Source organism: Elgaria multicarinata, chromosome 13, assembly GCF_023053635.1.
Source record: "Elgaria multicarinata webbii isolate HBS135686 ecotype San Diego chromosome 13, rElgMul1.1.pri, whole genome shotgun sequence".
Taxonomy (NCBI): Eukaryota; Metazoa; Chordata; class Lepidosauria; order Squamata; family Anguidae; genus Elgaria; species Elgaria multicarinata.
In genome coordinates, this window is record NC_086183.1 from 6,448,474 (window position 1) to 6,466,817 (window position 18,344).

An 18,344-nucleotide genomic window follows, 5' to 3' on the forward strand; every position below is an offset into this window, starting at 1 on the left:
TCTGGTACTTAAATTTTAGTACTCTGCTGGTTCTTTTACTCAGTTTTTATTTTGCATTGTTTTGAGTTGTTTGAACTGTTCTTTTTATCAACAGCGGCAGCTTTGAGCAAGCAGGTTTTGAAAGCAGGTTTGAAATTATCTCAATAAATACAAAAGCTTAGCATTCTGCCTCAGTTTCTCAGCAGTCTCACCCCTGTCTCTTCTCTTTCCCAGGACTGTGGTTCCTCTTTGCTAGGGAGAAGGCCCTCCCTGGCCTGGGATATCAGATTCTTTGGGCGGTTATGAAACAAGAAGATCTTTAAGAACGAGTAGGTGAGTGGGAGACCTTCCCTTTTCCCCACCCCCCTCATGTTAATGATGTTTTAGTTTTGGTCTGCCATTGGTATGCTTCTTCTCTCTGAGCTCCAGAGTTTTCTGGTTAACCTGAAGCAATGGATCATGGGAATCCCACTGAACCATTTTGGGGGTGCTAAGGGGTCAGGTCCAGAAGGTGTCAATGATGAAAATGGCCAGTCAAGAATGCAGATCCAGTACAAAAGGATTACAGTTTACAGAGAAACAACTGGAGGTCTCAAAACAAAAACAAAAATGTTGCAAGAAATCCTGACCTCCTAGCAGGAGCGTTCCTGATCAAGAGCTCAAGAAACTGAAAGGAGCTCAAACTGTCTGCATCTCATGACTACTAGGGTGACCAGATGGAAAGGAGGACCGGGCTCCTGTATCTTTAACAGTTGTATAGAAAGGGGAATTTCAGTAGGTGTCATTTGTATGCATGCAGCACCTGGTGAAATCCCCTCTTCATCACAACAGGTAAAGCTGCTAGAACCCTCTGCCTTCTTTTGTATCTGGTCAAGAGGGCAGGGCTCCTGCTGCTTTAACTGCTGTGATGAAGAGGGAATTTCACCAGGTCCTGCATGCACACAAATGACACCTGCTGAAATTCCCTATTCCAGAATATCCCTGAATGCTTTTGTTGCGTTTTTCCTCCTCTCTCGCTTCCATTCCAAAGGACACGTGCAGTGTGCCCCCCCTTGCGATGTTATTGCTGTTGTTGCTGTTCGTCATGAGTTGTGGGCTCAGCGAAAAGGCAATCAGCTGTGAGGGGTGCCCACGAGTGTCAGAGGTGTGTGGGAGTGGACCTGGCCTCCATTTTCACCACATGTTTTGGATGGGTATTGGCTTGTTTCATTGCCATGTGTTTGTTTGTTTGTTTTTAATACAACCACAGCTCTGCGCAGGAGTGCATGTTAGACTGAATTCATATGCCCCCATATGTTCCTGCGCGTCTGCGTTCATGCACAAGCCTCATGACTCACTTCTGCCTGGTGGACAGGTATGACGCAGCACTGTGCAATGCTGGCAAGAGCACTTGTAGACGACATCTGCCTGGCACTGCCCAAAACTACCGATACACATGCAGAAGCGGCATAATAGGGGCACATGTGCTCCCGCAATGGCACTCCTGTAATTGTGGTCAACATCACTCGCTGGTGCAATGTGAGTGGCAATCGCGGAAGCAGGGAATGTGTGGAAGCATCTTCCTTCCATAGTGAAAGGACTGCAGGTGTCACACAGAGGAGGGCCAGGATCTCTTCTCAATCCTCCCAGAGCGCAGGACACGGAATAACGGGCTCAAGTTAAAGGAAGCCAGATTCCGGCTGGACATCAGGAAAAACTTCCTGACTGTTAGAGCAGTGCGACAATGGAACCAGTTACCTAGGAAGGTGGTGGGCTCTCCCACACTAGAGGCCTTCAAGAGGCAGCTGGACGACCACCTGTGAGGGATGCTTTAGGGTGGATTCCTGCACTCAGCAGGGGGTTGGACTTGATGGCCTTGTAGGCCCCTTCCAACTCTGCTATTCTATGATTCTATGACTAGCCCTGAGAGAATTTCCCCTACCACGTCCTGTCTTGGCTTGTCGACTTCTTCTTCAGGCTTCAAGTCCAATTTGAGATGCGCACCAGGGAGACCGCGCGGCCGCTGTAAAGAAGGCCAACTCCATGTTAGGCATTATAAGAAAAGGATTTGAGAATAAAACGGCCAGTATCATACTGCCCTTGTACAAATCTATGGTGCGACCACACTTAGAATACTGTGTGCAGTTCTGGTCACCACACCTAAAAAAGGCTATTATAGAGCTGGGAAAAGTGCAGAAAAGGGCAACTAAAATGATTAAGGCGCTGGAGCATCTCCCCTAAGAGGGAAGGTTACATCAACCGGGATTGTTTAGCTTGGAAAAAAGGAGGCTAAGAGGAGTCATGATAGAGGTGTACAAAATTATGCCTGGTGTGGAGAACGTGGAGAGGGAGACATTTTTCTCCCTCTCTCAAAATACTAGAACCCAATGGGGTCATCCCATAAAGCTGATTGGTGTGAGTTTCAGGATGAATAAAAGGAAGGACTTCTTCACACAGCGCAGAGTTAAATTATGGAACTCACTACCACAAGATGTAGTGATGGCCACCCATTTGGATGGCTTTCAAAGGGGGTGGATAAATTCCTGGAGGCAGAGGCTATCCATGGCTACTAGCCCTGATGGTTGTGTGCTCTCTCCAGTATTCGAGGCACTAAGCCTGAGTGCACCAGTTGCTGGGGAACATGGGTGGGAGGGGGCTGTGGCACAATGTCCTGCTTTGTTTGTCCCTGGTTGACAGCTGGTTGGCCACTGTGTGAACAGAGTGCTGGACTAGATGGGCTCTTGGTCTGATCCAGCAGGGCCCTTCTGATGTTCTCATGTTCTTATCCTGATACCAGGCTGTGCTTGAATTTAACAAAGCACAATAAGGTTGATAACACTCAACCACAAAAATTCACTTAGAGGTGTAAAATAGATGCAATATATTAGAGATATAAGTGATATATACAACATATATACATTTTGTAATCAATCTACAGAACAACTTCTCCTAGCTGGTACATGTTCTTAAATTCCCAATCAGCTGGGAGTTGCAGGCCAACGCACCTGGTGGTATCTGGTTGAAGACGCCTGACTTATGAGTTACTACAGTTCAGGGTCACTCTAATTAATAATGGGGGAACCATTTTGCTACTGCTTTTGCTAAACCATTGGGAGTCAGACAGGACCCCCCCCTCCTTGTCAATCTCCTGCAAATAAATGTACCAGTGAATCCCATTCTTCATTTTGCCCTACCTTTTGTTCGGTGTTATTTTAAAAATGATCTCGTACATCAAGCAAAATTGGAGTCTATTGAAAAGTCAGCCTCCTCCTCACGCAAAGTGAAGGAAATTTCCTAGCAACTGAAGTGGGTTGACTGGAAATGTGAGCTGACTGGAAAGTGAGACTTGGGCCATAGCTAGACCTAAGGTTTATCCCAGGATTGTCCTGGGGTCAAACCTGTTCATCTAGGTGACACACAGGGGATCCAGTGCTCTGGCAGGGGTAAACCCTGGATGATCCCAGGATAAACCTTAGGTCTAGCTGTGGCCTCTGTTTGTGGCTGGAGCTTTTGGCAGGAAGGCAAAGACGGTGCCTTTTTAGGGATTGCCCCACCCCAGTATTGTGTGTTTGGTGACCTGCAGCCCCCCAAAAGCCAAAGTTTGAGGAATTTTTCTGCAGCAACACTTGTGTTTATTTGAAAAGGCATTCAGGGATCTTTTCTCCTCTGCGGGGTGTGTGTGCATGTGTGTCTGTGTGTGTGTGCGAGCGTGTTTTAGTAAGGTTTTAATATCCTCATTTCTGAGGAGAATGGTTTATTGGATTTAAATATGGGATTTTAATGAGGTAGTAACATTGCGATTGTGATTATTTTGATTCTATGGCTTCGCGAGTGAGTGGCTGTATTTTATTGTTGCAAACCTCCTAAGGCATCTTTTTTAATAAGGCAGCAGGTGGGGGAGGAATCAACAAAAACTTAAACTAATAATCCCTCTTGCTTCCCGGGCTGAGAGGCAGGGATGCTGTGTGTGACTGCAACCCTTTTAATCTTATCTTATGGTACTTTAAGCTCTACATTTTGTGTGATCAGCCATCTCCTTCTTCACACACACACACACACAAATCCTTTTCAATCTGTCAAACCTCACATTTTACTTTGCCCTTGGATTGCTCAGAAGTGAGTGCCAGCCCGGCTGTGCCATGGGATAATGGGGACAACACGTTGCCACTTTTCAGGCGTCCTTTGCTTGGACACTTCATTGCTTTTCAATCTTTGTAGTGAGGACAATAGACCCGAACCCAGCTCCCAGCTCTGTCCCCATGCACATGTGCTAGAGAGAGGAGGGAGGGAAGGAAGGACGGATGGACAGATGGACAGACGGAAGGAGAAGAAATGCTGCCCTTCCTAAATGGATTTGGAAACTCTTTAGATTTTCTTTGCCGCCTTTGTTACCATAGCATCCTTGTGTCCATTGCTTGAGTTTCCTTTTCAGAAAATACCAAATCAAAGACATGCTGCAGAACTGTCTTGTCTTGTCTCTGGATCTGTGGCAGTTTTATCAAAGTACCATCCAGCATGATCAAAGTACCACCTAGTGATCTAGCATGAATCCAAATACGAAATCCAGAAGTGAAGATACACATCAATACCTGTTGGTTTATTCATTCAAAGCATTCTTTTACCCTGCTCCCAGAGTGGCTTACAAAGTTCAGTTAATCCCTCAGGCTTACAACCTCAGGGATGTGACATGTGAGGAAAAGCGGCTGAGGAGGGAGGAGGAAAAAAGCAAGCTCAGACACAAGTTCTTAGCGTTTATCACGAGCAGCTGGGACAGAAACAGATCATTTGTTAGAATAGCTGCACTCAAGGTGACAGTTGAGGAGAGCCAAAGGGAAGCAGAGGAGACCGTAGCTCAGTGGTGGAGTCCCTGCTGTGCATGCAGAAGGTCCCAGGTTCAATCCCCAGTTTCTCCAGGTAGGGCTGAAAAAATCCTGCCTGAAATCCTGGACAGCTGCTGCCAGACAGTGTCGACAGTGTCTGACTCGGTATACTCTCCATGTTCCTGTGTGCTTGTGTTCCAGTATCTCAGCAGAGGAGTAACCCTGCTTCTCCTCTCTCCCTCTGCTCTGCAACTTGATAGTATGGCTACCAGCTAGGTGACAGTTGGGGAGAACCAGATTAGTAGCAATGCCATGTGCACCCACTTGGCTCCTATCCTCTAAGGCCTATGAGCCCTACCCTGAACTCCCTGAGAACAGTTGGGTCAATTCTCAATGGCTCCCATTAAGTTCTATGGGACAGAGTCAACAAGTTGCCATATGGGACCCTGTTGAGGTGGGAGGCCTGCCTTTCACCCTAGACAATGGGGGGGGGGGGTATCTGGGCAGGGCTCACATTGAAGGTTCCACAGGTTCCCTCCTTTCCTTTCCCCGGTAGAGGCCGGTGGTTCTGATGTCAGTGAGGCAGTGACTCAGTTCCTCCTTCCAAGCTCCAACTGAAATGCAGAGCAGATTCATCACCCCACCAACATTGGAGCCACCAGCCTCCACTTCCTTTCCCCCATACAAATGATTGGTTACCATTTGCCCCTGTTAGCATCCAGGAGGGGGCAATTCTGTAGTGTGTGAAAGGAGGAGGGACAGACTTTGTCCTTCTGAATGCAATCTGTTTATCTTGTCCCATTCTCTCAATGAGATCCATTAAAGTACTGAGCTGGTTTCATCTCTGTAGCTCCACCATGGATAAGAACAAGGAATATACAGTATATATATTTATATAGAATGTGGAGAATTCTAGCTGGCATGTATGACTGGCAGGATTGATTTCTCACCTGCCCCAGTCTCAAGTGATGGAGGAAAGACTTCATTTAAAATATCCACCCAATACAACTAACGTATAATGCCAATTAAAATTAATCCCAGACATTCAACACATCCGTCCTTGAAAGACGCTCAGCTGAGTTCATGCCATGTTGAGTCTCTAAGGTCAGGAAGTCCCAGAAGGCATACTCTCATGCTAGTTGAGCTGTTTGAATGAAGAGGATACAGTTAAGAGCGTACTCTTGACTTCACACACACGCACACACACACACGCACACATACACACACACACTTACACTCCAGCACCTGCAACAAGAAACCCAGATTTCGAGACCAAACGAACGCATATTCAATCTATGCCACATTTATTCCTTTTAGGTCACTCTCTGAAAACATATTAGAAATTGTTGCATTTCTACCAACCCTGAGCCCAAAATGTGAAGCACTGCAATCCAATGCATATCTACTCAGTTCAATGGGACATAGCCCCAGGTATGTGTGAACAGCAGGGGTGTTCACCCTCAAATCAGACCTCTGAGGTTCCCCGAAGGGAAACACTCCTTTCCCTTGTTGCACCTTTTCCTGTGAGCGTTGATCATTTGGTGGTTTTCCAGTTTCTGCACAGTCCCCCGCCCCTTCCTAAAAGGTCAAAATCTCTTTCCTAAGGTGTGGTTACTGTCAATAAGAGCTTCAAGCTAAACATGCTGATGATTCCTTTGGCCAGATCTACACCTTGTGTCAAATCATTAGGAATGTGGAATAAAAACCAGAAATAATAACAATATGAGACCAGTATATGGAGGGTAGATTGTCAGCTCCATCAGATGAGCATTTTATTGCATGCTCGTTCCTGGGAACTCATGGATTTTTGCGAGGCCCTCTCATGACGACATCCTGCGTGCCTCCCGCCCCTTCTAGGCTTTTTAGCACGACAAAAAATACCCCAGAAAGTCTGACTTATTTTTAAAGACGGAAGTTGCCGCTAACTCCTGCTGTGTGCAGGAGAGGCAGCAGGATCAAAACAGCCCACTGAATGGACCACATGCACATTGTTTACTTCCTCTTTCAAAAGAGGAAGTAATGAGGGACAAATGCACAGGCGAAGAAGCAACAGTAAACAAATTTTTCAGAAGCTCATGACTCCTATGGGAAACCTTCCCATAACTTTTGTAAACCGCCCAGAGAGCTTCAGCTATGGGGTGGTATATAAAGTGTGTGTGTGTGTGTGTGTGTGTGTGTGTGTGTGTGAGAGAGAGAGAGAGAGAGAGAGAGAGAGAGAGAGAGAGAGAGAGAGAGAGAGAGAGAGATTGATTTTCCCCTGTTTGATGATGCTCTGTTCCCCAACAGTGATCAGTGCACTTCAATACCACTATAAAGCAGTAGTGTAGAACTCTAGTCTTTGCATTTTTATTTATTTATTTATTGCATTTGGGTCCCGTCCACTTTTGCCTTCAGCCCTGTCCATCCCTGGAATGCAGCCCCCTAAAAACTGCTCCAAAATTAAATTCAGACCTCAGGCTGAAGGAGTTTAGACACCCCTGATATACAGGTTTGCAGCCTAAGTGAACTTTTTCGGAACAAAGGTGGATGTTTCAGTGGATACAGGGAGATGTTTTATGACAAGCACACCTCTTCATCTTTTTCACTGCTATAATCACCTGTTTGGCATAGAGGGTGGCCATGTGTCCTCTTTTACAGAGGATAGTCCTCTATTTAAAGGGCTGCCAGCAGACCATCCTCTACTTGCATGAAGAGCTGCCCTCTCCAGTTCCAGTAGAAAGATAATGAACCATCAGATCATTTGGCCATTCACAACTCGGTGAACACCAGACTGAACACATAGGTACATAGGTCACCTGGTTGCACTCTTCCACACCATGGTGAGATGTACTATATTACTATTTAACATAATAATTTCAACATTTGCATCAAAACCTAAAAATTAACATATGCCAACTTTATGCAAAATGATGCCCTCTTTTGTCTCTTGTTTGCTGATGCATTTCCTCTTTGGGGAGGTGTTTCATAAGTGGCTAACCTTTCCAGCAGCAGCAATAATCACGGTCCCTGATCCTGTAGGCATTTGTTCTTTATTTATTTATCTACACCAATTAATGTAACTAGGCTAGGAGACTGCCCTAAAGTCAATTCAGAGTGAGGGCAAAGGTTTCTGCAGTCATGCTGGAGGTTTGTGGGCAAAATAAAGAAACTCTAAAATGGCACCCAACAGCACCAGGGAGTACAAACGCCATGGTAGTCACCAGGACCACTAGTCAAGCCCAAAATCAACACACATTTCTTGGGCTGCTGGTGAGGCCACACAGCTGTAGCAGCGCCCACCACAGATGGCTGCCCTGGGGGGCCCTTTAAAAAACGTTTTCACTGTTCTGTACTCTGATCAGCACCAGGCAGTAAGCTGCCATTTTTCATTTCCCACAATGCCCCTGATGTGACATCACTTCAGGGCATTGTGGGGAATTTAAATAGTGCCCAGAGCATTGCTGCTGCCTATCACCACTACTCCTGCCAAATAAGCCCACCAGGGAAGCGCCAGTAGAGCCAGGTGTCCTCTTTTAAAGAGGACAGTCCTCTATTTTAAGGGTGGCCAGAGGACCATCCTACATTCAAAGGGCTGTCCTGTTCAATTCCAGTTTAAAGATAAAGAACCAAAATAATTATTTATTATTTATTCATTACATTTATATCCTGCTTTTTCTCCAAGGAGATGTACATAATCCTCCTCTTCCCCAGTCTATCTTCACAACAACCCTGTGAGATAGGTTAGGCTGGCAGTCAGAGGCTGGTCTAAAGTCACCCAGTCAGCTTCATGACCGAGTGAGCACTAGAACCCGGATCTTCCAAGTTCCATACCAACGTTCTGACTACATTACACTGGCTCTCTGTTTCCTAATTCAGCTGCCCGTAAGAACTATTGCCCATCACCAGTCAGCACCTGGGCAGAAGACTGAACAGCCAGGTACATAGGTCACCTGGACACAGTCTTCTACTCTATGGTGAGATGGACTGTGTTTCTATTTAAATTATGTTAATAATTTCTAAATTTGCATCAACAGATATAAATCAACCTACGCAAATATTATGCAAGCCCAGATCTCTTCTTTTGGGGAATGCATTTCTTCTCTTTTTTGGTGATTTCTAAGTGGCCACCTGAGGGCGCAGTGGCCTAGGAGGAAGCCCACCAAGAGGGCCCTTTAGTGACGGCCCACTCAAAACTGGAGCCAGTCTTGCCACCAGTAAGTGGGGCTTTTTACAGGCACCTTGAAATGTCCCAACAACTTCACTGTTTGTGAACAGAATGAAAGCATATCCTTTCTGGGAATTGTATCTATGCAATGCACCTTAACATTGTTCAATGAACTCTAATTAACTCTAACATCGTTTATTCAGCTGCCTAAATGTTTACTTGAAGTTTCTGCTGCTTTTTTCTTCTTCAAAGTGTTTGATTCCACGGCTTTTGGTGAGATGTTAATGAAGTGTTACCAGCTCTGGAGATGGCTGCAGAAAGAACTTTGACAAGTGTTGAATAAACTGTGTAATACAGAAGAGAAGTGAGAAGGGTCAAAATACCAATTTGTTAACTGGACTGATATATTCCCAAACTTTTGAAGAAGGGGAGGAAAGAAAGTTGAAACCCAAGAGAAGGGTAACTCAGGCTCTAGGCCCTGATCCTGAAAGTCTCTAGTTCCAATCACATATACAACCACAAATTTATGGGGTAGCTATAGCAAGCCTGTATTCTCACAGCTTCAGATCTTCACCTGTAGAATTGTGGTAATAATATTGGCCTACCTTGCAAGATTGTTGTAAAAATTACTGAGAAAATGTATGCAAAGTGACAGATGTGTCAGAATCATTTATTTGTCTGGGAATGCTGCCCAAAGTGGCTATTATCAATAAAGGAAAGGAAAGGAACCTCTCGTGCAAGCACTGAGTCATTACTGACTCTTGGAGGGACGCCAGCTTTCGCTGACGTTTTCTTGGCATGCCTTATAGTGGGGTGGTTTGCCGTTGCCTTCCCCGGCCGTGATTGCCTTTCCCCCAGCTAACTGGGTACTCATTTTACCAACCTCGGGAGGATGGAAGGCTGAGTAGACCCGAGCCGGCTGCCTGAAACCAGCTTCCGCTGGGATCGAACTCAGGCTGTGGGGAGAGTTTCATCTGCAGAAACTGCTGCTTTACCGCTCTGCACCACACGAGGCTATCTATTATCAATAAAACTCAAAGTAAAATTCAAAATAAGAACAAAACAAAAAAATTAAAAGGGCAGGCTGGTGGCTCTGATTTCAGTGGGACTGTGAAACCACTCTGGGTTTCAGTCAGAACCAGCTAGGACTGTAAAGGAGATATCCAAGGTAATGAACCTAGCACCTTGGATAGCTCCTTTAGTTATGGCTGGTTCTTACGAAAACCCAGAATGGAATCACAGCTCCACCGAAATCAAAGCCAACAGCCTCCACTGGTCTTTGCAGGCAAAAAGTCAGGCTAGATGGACCTCTTGAGCAAGGAGTTCCAGAACTTGGGTGCAACCACCAAGAAGGCCCTCTCTGAAGTTCTCGCCAAATGTGCCCCAGATATCACATATTTTTTGCCATCTGCCATTAAAAAGAAAGAACATGATCAAAACACAAAGAGTCTAAACATCATGGTTCCTTCTCTGCCTTCTGACAAAGGAAAACATTCTCATTTCATCTACATCTATTTTATTTTATTTTATTTGAAACTTTTTTATCCTGCTCTTCAGCCAAAAAGTCTCCTGGACTGTCTGACAGCAGTTTAAAAAAAAAAGCCAGGCACCCTGCCCTCAGACTTACAATGTAAAACAGGGTGTGCAGAAGACTGATATGGATAATTTCAAGTACACCTGCAACGATTCGTGTCTCCCAATTGTTTAATGGTGGGCACTGGGCAGTATATGCTCTTCAGCAGTAAGACTAATGTAAATTACATTGCGCTAGCTTCAGTGGTGTAGCGGTCAGTTTGGGAGTGCAGTTGCTCATCATGACAGTCCCCGTTGCCACACCCCCAAGGGGAGGCCGAAAATTCAAGGACCTGTATTGATCCATATCAACAAACCATTTCTAGCACTTTCCATCTCCTCCAGGAGCAGATGATGTCAGTGTCCCTGCTAATAATAATAATAATAATAATAATAATAATAATAATAATAATGTTGCTGGCACTGTGTCCTCGTGGACCCTGGTTCCGTTACACCACTAGTTTGTGTAAGCTTCCTTTAGTGCAGCCTTCCACAACCTGGGGCGCTCCAGATGTGTTGGACTGCATCTCCCAGAATGCCCCAGCCAGCTGGGGCATTCTGGGAGTTGTAGTCCAACACATCTGGAGTGCCCCAGGTTGAGGAAGGCTGCTTTAGTGCAATGCTAACAGAATTTCCTGATGCGACATGTTACCCGTTGCACCAGCAAAGGCTATTGGCATTGCACTAGAGGCAACTTACACTGGTACAACATAATTTATGTCAGCGCCAGTGCTGAATAGGCAATGAAATGATTGCTTACTGCCATAGATAATACAGCAAAAATTAAGAAAGTTGGAATAACTAGGGGAGGATCTACACAACTGCTTTGAAACGGTTTATAACAGTATTGACAACTGTTGGGGCCCAGGACACGCTCCATCGACCGTTTTCAAATTGTTTTCAAAGTGTAATATCCTGCTTGGTGTAGGTCTGACCCAGAGCTGGGTTTTAGTGTGGGTTTTTGAGTACTGCTCGGCTCTGGTATTCAAAACAAATTCAAGAGCTCAGAGCTCTTCAGTTCTAAGGGCATGTCTTTTGAACCCAATGTCGAGATTCTCAGAAAACGAAGTAGGAGTGTGTATGCCCGCACCCACCCACTTTGGAGGCAGAGCTTCCGAATCAGCCCCGATCTACCTCAGCCCACTTCGAACCCAATCCAATCTGCTTCGGATCCATATCGAGCCTCAGACATCTGAATCATTTGGATGTCATGAGGTCAAGGCTGATCATCCAGACTGGGTGGGATGTCTCAGGGAGCCAATCAGACCCCCCCACTCACACACACTGTTCACCCTCAAAACAGCCTGGTGAAATCCTGTCCCCGCCTACCACCCATCCCCCATGTGAGCGCCATTTTTATAGAACATGGGGGCTCTGTATTTCCATAGATCTAATGTTGTGCACAACGGCGGTTGTAAAGGGCCATTTCCAGAAAATGATGACTCACATGGAGGAGCAGGTGGCTGCCTTTGCTGGACAGAGGTGAATCGTCCACCCCTATCAGGACCTCTGAATTGTCCAGCCTGCTTCGGGCTGCTTCGATCCAACCCACTTCAGACTGCTTCGGAACAATCTGGACCTGATTTCGACTGATTTGGTCCAAATCACCTCACTTTGGTTTGGGATTCAGTTCTGGAACTAAAGTGGTGCGCAGCCCTAAAATAAAGTAGATCCCAGAAACCAGAAGTGTACCCATCTTTGATATAAAAGAGACAACACAAAAAGAAGAAGGGATGATGAGGGAGGAGGGAAAAAGCAAACTTGGGCACCCATTCTTAACATTTAATGCTTGCATAATTACCAGCAGGGAGAGAAACAGTTCAGGGGTCCTCATGGAATAAATCTCTGCCACCAGGTGACAGTTGAGGGAGAGCCAGAGATGGCAGGTCTCACAGCCGAGCTGATGGACTTAGACCTGCTTAAGCTCAACACATTCATCACAATCTAGCAGTAAAGCTACACATAGCTAAACTGCTTCCACTGGCGGCCCTTTTAGGTATTGTCATTATTATAAATCACTGCAACGTATACATTTCCCTTCAACGCATTCATGCTTGGATATCATAAATGTTATTGCCTTCTCATTCCTTTAAGACCTCTTAAGCAAAGGATTTTGTAGTCAATGACACCATCTGCCGTTAAATTGATTAAACTTAAATGCATATGCATACCGCGAAAGCCTCCGTCGATACAGCCTATGTCGGTGGCTTTTGAAGGTGTTGAAGGGCATGGGAGAATTCAGCCCTGGCCTTCAGCATCTCCATTAGAATTCCAGAGCAGGATTAGTGGTGTCGGACGACTCTGCAATGCAACCAAATGAATTTGGATTTTTATGAATCCAGCCTGTGGATGCCACAGCAGACTTTTTTTCCCCATCGGGAGGAGTTCGCAGACTTGCGGACCATTTTCCTAACCTTGGGGATGTTGTGCAAATTCGTCATAGAAAAATCCGCCAAAAAAAATTAAAAGTAGCCAAAAATGTACATTTCCCTCTAGGCTGAAGCATGAAAATTGGGGCTGTGCATGGACCCCCCCGATCCGCTTCGTGGCCTGATCCGGAACTTCCGGATCCTCTTCGGGCCGATCCGCCGGTCCCTCACTCTGCTCTGCGGAGTGAGATCCAGCTCCGCCGCCATCGCCGCATGGACAGCAGCGGTGGCAGCAGGTAAGCCACCCCCCACCCCCTTACTTGTGTCCATCATCGTGGGCTTCAATTGATGCCCCAGCTTGAAGCCGAAAGAGGCCTCGGCTTTCACTTCCGGCTTCAACCGGGGCCTCAATTGAAGCCCGCGATGAACGCAGGTAAGCCTCCCTCCTCCCTGCCCCCTTACCTGGTTCTGCCGCCACCGCCATCACATGGACGGCGGCGCCAGGTAGGCCAACCCACCCCACCCCCCTACCTGCATCCGGAGCTCCGGATTGAGGCAATCCTCTTTGCCTTGATCCGCAGCCCCCCTTCCCCGGGACTCTCTTTGCCTCCACCTTTTCCGGAGGCGAATCAGGCCGCCTCGCTTTTGCTTCTCCGACCCGAAGACAAATGGAGCACAGCCCAAATGAAAATGCACATGGGGGGGGGTTGTACATTTACGCATTTGAGCACATGCAAATTTGTGCAAATTTGATAAACAGGGGAAAATACGATTCATCGCTGGGTAGACGATGGGACAAAAGGTGCCTGACAATCCGTGAAAGGCAGACAGGATGGATTTTTCATGATCCATTCTTCTCTGGGCATGATACCCTTCAGGAACACACAAAGCCTCATTTCTGCCAAGGTTGGAACATGCTGGGACCAATAGCCCAGCAATGGAGCAGATGCTTTAGATGCAAAAGGTCCCTGATTTAGTCGCTGGATTGTCCAGTTAAACAGGTCTTGGGCAGGGCTGGCATCAAGAGTCAGCATGGTCGGGCATTTCCCGAGGGGCCACACTCCAGCAGGGGGGGGCATGGAGAACAGCCCTTCCTCTTCCCCATTTCAGCCTGGTTGTTCACTTGCCCCCCCCCCCCCCGCTCTGGCTCAGACAGTGGTGGCAGTGAGAAGGAGGAGGCGGACCAGATCCCAGGGCCTACGAGCACACTGGCTCTCAGCTTGCCATGCAAGCAAGCGGGGTCAAAGATGAGGAAGAGGATGGGGAGCAGTAGCAACTAGTGGCAATGGCAGTGAGAAGGCAGGCTCCCTGAGGAAGGAAGGGAGCACATTCAAGGATGGAACAGCCACGTTTTCAGGAGGTGCCAGAAGGTATACAAAGTTGGCACCTGCCTGACCTCCAGAGGCAGGGAATTCCATAGGATGGGGGCCACCACATCGAAGGCTCTTCCCCTGGTGGACTCCAATCGCACAATGGGTCCTGCATTGAGCAGGGGGTTGGACTCGATGGCCTTGTAGGCCCCTTCCAACTCTGCTATTCTATGATTCTATGATCCGTGTGGAACCACCAGGAGCATGCCCTCAGATGACCTCAGTGACTGGGCAAGTTGATAGGAGATACAGCGCTCTCTCAGGTATCCTGGTCCCAAATTGTTTGTTTGTTTGTTTGTTTGTTTGTTTGTTTGTTTGTTTGTTTGTTTATTGCATTTCTATACAGCCCAATAGCCGCAGCTCTCTGGGCGGTTCACAAAATTGTTGTGTTCAGTCTTTCCAGTTAACTATTCATTGGAGGAACCTGCAACCTGGTTGAAGAGCACAGTATACCCAAGCATGGACAGAGTGCTCTTCTGACCATTGTTTGTAGCCAGAATGCCATGCTCCTGAGAGAAGGTGGAGGAGGCTTGGTGTTTCCCCGCCTCCCCCCTGTCCGCCCTAGTTTGTTTTGTTTCTTTGTTTTCTTTCACAAATGAGGAACTTGCCTTAAAAACCGTCGCTTCTGCCTTCCAGCCCCTCCACGTCCCGAAGTGGATTCATCCCCTCGGGGGCCATATGATTACAAACACAGTGGGGGCATGTTAAGCACTGCTGCGGAACGACGGGGCGCCCGAGAACGAGCGAAACACCCCTTTCCTGCCAAGCACCAGAAGGTCTATCGGACCCCTGGGAAATTAGTGCTTGTCAGCTATTAGCGAAGGGAACATCTATCCACTTGCCCCCCAACCCCGTGGCCATCACTTCTGAGCTCCACCTACCCACCGAGCTGGCTTGTGCATTCCCCCCGCCCCGCCCCGCCCCGCCCCGCGTGCACATAATGCTCCAAAAGCAGAAATGGGTGCTTAGCGTGGCGGTGGGCTGGCTTCTCCCTGCCTAAGCAGAGATAGCACTACCAGGAGGGGGGAGTCCTTTGTAACAGCAACCATGTTATCCTGGGCCCATCATTATGTGGGCGTGAGATTCCCAGTGGTAGTAATTACTTCTGCATTCGACAGCACAATATTCAGACTTGATGATCTGGCTGTTGTTGGTCTCTGCACTTTACAAGTTCCATTTGGCTGAGATGCTACAGTTCTCCTTTCCCATAAATCCTTTCTTGGTCTCTTGCCTGGGACTATTCACTGACTCGACTTGCTGCTGCTTCCTCCCTGCTCTGGATTCAGATTCCCTCCTGCCCACCCACCACCCACCCCCGAATCTGTCCAGCATTGTCCAGCTTGGGGATCTACATGCTAAGCTTTAATTATCTTGAAATATGAGGAGCTGCAGAATCCGGAAGATGCAGAGACGTGAGCGCAAGGAACCGTTCCGTATTGCATTGTGTCTCTTCCTTGGAAACAGATGTTCCTGTTGTTGCTACTGGCTTGGGCACAGCATGGGACTGATCCAGGCAGGCTATTGCTTCCTTTATTTCCCCGGGGGTCTTCGTAGCTGCGGTGAGATGCGCCACACAACAAGAAACACAGAGTTAATGAGATAATTCCCTGTGTTTGAATGAACTTGGGTTTGAAGTGTCGGAAGCAAGCTTATGAGTCACACAGAACTCTTCTGTAGGCATAGATGTTCAAATGGCAGGGGGAGCAATGAAGAACTAGCGTCATTAAAATGATATATTAACCTGTTTGTGTGTTGATACTTTTGAAGACTAAGAAGAATGAGATTAATGCTGGAGCTGCATGAAGTGTTCTCCAGTTTTGATTTTCGGGGAGAAATAATAACCCATTTGGTGTGCTAGAAAACTTTCCTGGGGAAAAAAAAAGAATTTAGGTTATGCAAATATTCAGTTTTTTAAAACATGACTCTTTCCCCAGCTTTTTAGTTGCAACTTTTCCTCTCCTGATTTCTGCTTCTTCCTGGATTTGCATCTGGTCACTCTAGCTAAAGGGGGCAGGGCTCCTGCAGCTTTAACTGTTGTGATGAAAAGGGAATTCCACCAGGTGCTGAATGCATACAAATGACACCTGCTGAAATACCCTTTTCTATACAACTGTTAAAGAGACAGGAGCCTGGTCCTCCTTTCCACATGGTCACCCTAGAAAAAGTACTATTAATACCAAAAGAAAGATGGAATTGGTCCAGTGGTGACACCAGAAAAAAAATTCTGGGTGTGGGGAGCACAGAAGGAGCAAAGTATATTTTTAGGTGGGCGAGATGTGTCCCATATGTTCAGATCTCTGAAAGAAGAATGGTCTGTTTCACATTGAAATTTCTGTCCTAAATATATTATTTCACCAGGTGCTACATGCAGTCAAATGACACCTGCTGAGACAGCCACCATCAAGCCAAGTTCTCCCCCACCCTGTTGGAGCCAATGCCTATAAAATCAGGCAAGGCCCCTTTAAATACAGAGAGTGTTTTCTGATGGGGGCGGAGCTAGCCGCCTCAACTGGGTTGCAGCCTATTTAAAGTCTCAGTTAATGCCCAGTAAATGCTGAAGCAACATGTGAAGTCATGTAGGGTGTGTGTTAGATGCTGGGATTCTGTACCCCAACCCGGTTGTGTTAACTATCTGGAACAGGACAGTCAGCCACAAATGATGGCAAAATGCAATTTACCACGAGATAAACTTTCCAGGTAAAATTATGGGTTGCATCTCATGTTAGTCCTACTTTGAGTAAAGCCACTGAAATGAATGGGACAAATTAGACTAATATTGGATACAAATCTTTTGCTTCCATATGTGAACTACAGGTGTTAGATGGCTTCACTTTTTTCTGTGCCTCCCCTACCATCGATATGGTTTCCTGACCTCTCCCATCTTCCCGCACTTTGCACATGCTTTCCTTCTTTCATTTCCCCTCTCCCATGTACCTACATCTTGGGGAAACTGCATCACAACAGCAAAGTTTTTGTCCTTTCATTTGTTACGGAGTCGATTTAGGTCAGTCCGCTTGAAAGATGAACATCTGCAAAATGGATGCTGATTATAGATTTGGATTACCTGGGTGCAGAAAATAGAATACATGTGTGTTTATGCATGCCTACAGATGTACACATATTTGATGTGACGTACACAAGAATTTTGCCCCTGTAAGTTTGTCCTTTCATTTGTTACGGAGTTGATTTAGGTCAGTCTGCTTGAAAGGTTTCAAAGAAGGTAAGAAACAGATGGAGCCTCTTAAACAAGGTAACGCAAGAGGAAAGAAATTATGCCATACAGTGTCCAGCATGACCACCCCTTCTATCATTTTCTGAAGGGAACTCTCAACAGGCTGAGAGTTAGGGACTGTTCAGCCATCAGGTTTATTAATCTATTTGGCATCCCTTGTCCTTCCCCCAGCATTGGGATCACCTCACAAGCCAGGCTTCATTTTGAAAGAGGTGAGAGATGCTCAAAGCTGAGAAGCCAGTTGCTAAACCCAGAAAATCAAGGATTAAAGCAGAGGCAAAATAAAGGAGGGGACATTGGAACGTGACAAATGAAATGTAACAATAGTACAAAGTATTATTTATAAAGCATCTCAAGAGCTAGATGCTCTACAGATATTATATTTCAAAGAACAAAGCTCGCCTGTTGGCTTACAATCTAAAAATGATCTTATCCTCTGAATGCATGGCGATGAATGGTTGAGTTAAAGCTAAGCCTCTCAGCTGATTAATGGTAGTTGATTAACTGAGTTTTCTGAAGTTGATTAACTGACCAATTATTCATTCTGTTCGTTTAGTTACTTAGACCCTGTTTTCCAAAGCCAGAAGCCTTCACAAAGAGGCTTACAAATGGTAGGGCCTTTCCACACATCGTACAGAGGCCGCTTCTAAGCAACCCCAGTGCGACCCCAAACCGATCGTCTAGCTTACCTTTGGAAGAGACGAAGAAGAGGCGTCCTTGCCGCCGCTGCCGCCTCCACCCACCGACCTCCTTGACGGCCGGCGAGGAGAGCTCGGCAGAAGAAGCGCCTTCTTCCGCCGAGCTCTCCTCGCCGGCCGTCAAGGAGGTCGGTGGGTGGAGGCGGCGGCGGCGGCAGCAAGGACGGCTCTTCTTCGTCTC

The 18,344-nt window shown here is 46.6% G+C and overlaps 2 protein-coding genes across 2 annotated transcripts in view; one reads left to right on the plus strand and one right to left on the minus strand.

Moving 5' to 3' along the window:
- Window positions 1-18,344, minus strand: part of TMEM35B (transmembrane protein 35B) — a 225,240-nt gene that overhangs the window by 94,212 nt on the left and 112,684 nt on the right. The gene's annotated exons all lie outside the window — the stretch shown is intronic.
- Window positions 296-18,344, plus strand: part of DLGAP3 (DLG associated protein 3) — an 84,072-nt gene continuing 66,023 nt past the window's right edge. The window contains exon 1 of the mRNA XM_063140826.1: window positions 296-312. The gene's annotated coding sequence lies outside the window, so the exon portion shown is untranslated. The remainder of the gene's footprint in view (window positions 313-18,344) is intronic.